Genomic DNA, 3,053 nt, shown 5'->3' with positions numbered 1-3,053 from the left:
TGGTTTTGTTGACGTAGCACGTCAAACAGCGCATGAGCATACAAAACAATCATATGGGAAAATAATAATAATAATAATAATAAACATCCACGTTCGTTTGTAACTATCGAACTTTTACCATATCAGCATTAAGATTTTTAACAGTATTCTCTCTCTTTTAATTCGATCATATTCGAATGACTTTAATTATATTATTGAATACTTTTAACATAAAAAGAGAAAAAATTAAGTTATAATGTAATTCAATTAAAAAAACATTTTATTTTTCTGAAATTTATAGTATAACACAATTATTCTTGCATAATTTACTAGAATATTAATAAAAATGTACTGAACAGTAACGTAGCACAAGGATTATACATTTAATTGAGGATTATCATCCTATTATAAATTAGGATATACCTATCAATAGCACCGAGTTTCAAGGATATCAGAGAAAAAAAGGAAATACGTGAATACGACAGTATCTCATCTGGAATCAGTTTAAACGTAAACACTTCTTATCGTTAAAACTTTTAGATATTCCATTATATTACTGTACCTAACAGATTTCATTTCAGTATAATTTTCGCACGCTGTATATATTTTTGCATATGACATATTTCCTATTTAAATACATTTACTGTAGTATGTAATTATGCACATGTTAATACTTCCGTCATATCATCACTTTTAATTAACAGAGTAATTATATAAACTTATACTTTTTATATATATAAAAAAATATTCTGGAACTATAAAAAAAAAAAAACTTTAAATGATCTTAAAGTGTTCTTAATGCATTTTTCGAAGAGGAAACTTCGTAGTAACGAGGCGAAAATGCGATAACCTAGTTTTTTCTTGCAACAATTATCAGTTTATCGGAGTAAAAAGTTTATCATCGTTTATTTATTTATTTTTTCCGTTAAGATTTTATGGTATATAAAATTTAACTTGATGTTAAAATTTCGACTCCCCTTGGAGATGTAGATGTATAGTTGTTTCAATAACAGAAAGCGACTTGAAAATTTCCATATTTATGTGCATCGTCATTAGATAACAGATGAGAAAACAAGTGGATAAAATTCATATTGATAAATATTCGCTATTCAATATTAGCATATATAAAACAATTGATGGAATACAATGAAAGGAAATAGAAATAGTGCACCACTTATCAATTTTTACACCTGATTTTTAATATTTTTAATAATAGTTTTCTTTTATTCTTTCAATTTAAATCATCATTTCTTCTTTCTACAAAATTTAAATGATCAAACAATACAGTAATTTGTACGTCATTCGACGAGCTTGAATAGAGTTGACCAAAGTTAGGAATGCGGAAGAGATACTTCGGCAATATTTACCCAAACAATTCACTCAACTAATATTTTAAAATGCTAAAAAAATGTTTAAGAGTTATAATTAATTTCAAAGCAATAAATATGAAAAAGTATACCCGTAGATTGACATGTAAATAATATATCCCGCATAATTTATATCTCGGAATAAAAATTTTCTCACTCATATTACGTCATGATGAAATCTGAGACTTCAGCTCTTACATTAAACTTATTTAAAGTATTTTTAACGATTTAAATAATAATTTTTCAAGAAAATCCATATATTATAAGTTATTTGGGTAAAATAAATTTAAATTATATTTTTTCTCTCCAATTTCCACAACTCAAATTTGTTTTTTTTTTTTTTTAAATACCACACGGATTTATTAAACTGATATTTTTGCAATTACAACGGTTTGAGTCTTGAATCTTGGCCTGAAACACTAAATTAAAAACTTAATTTAAAAACAAAATAATAATTTGAACAATTTTATTCTAGTTTATGTAATGAATTTATAGTTTTCACTTTGTAATTATTTAATTTGAAGTATGAAAAAATCGATCTATTACAGTAATAAAAAAAAAATAAAGTATTGTATTTTACAGCAGCTATTTTTCAAAACAATCTTGCATCTTATAAGTGAAGCTGAGATCTTCCATAGACTAATGAATTCGCACACTGCCTTCAGGTAACGTCTACCTAATCCAACTCTGTTATTGTTTAATTAAACATATTATTATTTGCTATAGCTAAGTAGCTTCTGCGTGTATTCACGTAGAATATTTTAATTGTAAATAACTTCTTTTAAATTAATTTTTTTAAAGTATACACACTGTTGATAAATAAAAGTGTGTATTCTTGAACCAGAATACAGCAAAAATAAATAAATTGGGGCAGAGTACCAAAGCCGCGGGATGGCATAATTATATAATTACTACATACACTAATTACTATACTTCATAAATATTCTGCGCTGAAATGGGGATGTGTCTTATATGCCGTAAAATACCGTCATTTTCGAAATAATAAAATCATAAATGGCTTAAAAATAGAAGTGTTAAAATTTCAACAGTATTCAAATATACAGTTTATAAATCTGTGAAATTTCGAATAATTCTGCTAAATTATAAAAAATTTCCTAACAATGCTAAATTATAAGAGCGCTTTGTAATTTAATAATATTCTGTGTAATATTCTTGATAAATATGTCATAAATAACAAACTACTGATGTTAAATAAGATCGTAATTCATTTTATACACACACAATTTTATGTCCATAGACTTATTTTCCATTCCCTTAAAACTAAAAAATTCAAAATATTAAAATCGTATAAATATAAAATAGCTATTTACACTAAAAATGTAATTTATCGTAGTTTTATGTATTAAAGCGTGATTATAATTAGAGATTAAAAATTAATTAGTTAACGAGTAACTATAGTAATTATCTATTTTTTCTAAATTATCATCTATATACGTCTAAACGACGTTTTTAATATTGAATCTGTTGTTAGGTTATAGAAAATTCAGATTATATTCCAGTTGTAAATGATAATGTTGGATGAAAGTTTTGTTCAATGAGCAATAAATCAAACATGAAAGAATTATATATGTGTCAAAATTAGACTAATTATACGTTAAATTTTATTAAGTCCAATAATACCAATAAAAGTTAGCTTAGGAAGTTCAGTAATTCTTAATCGCTCTTCTATGTGATTTTTGTTATTTT

Source organism: Centruroides sculpturatus, unplaced genomic scaffold, assembly GCF_000671375.1.
Source record: "Centruroides sculpturatus isolate CEXI.00-Female unplaced genomic scaffold, Cexi_2.0 scaffold808, whole genome shotgun sequence".
Lineage (NCBI taxonomy): Eukaryota > Metazoa > Arthropoda > Arachnida > Scorpiones > Buthidae > Centruroides > Centruroides sculpturatus.
Note: the sequence above shows the minus strand (reverse complement) of the source record.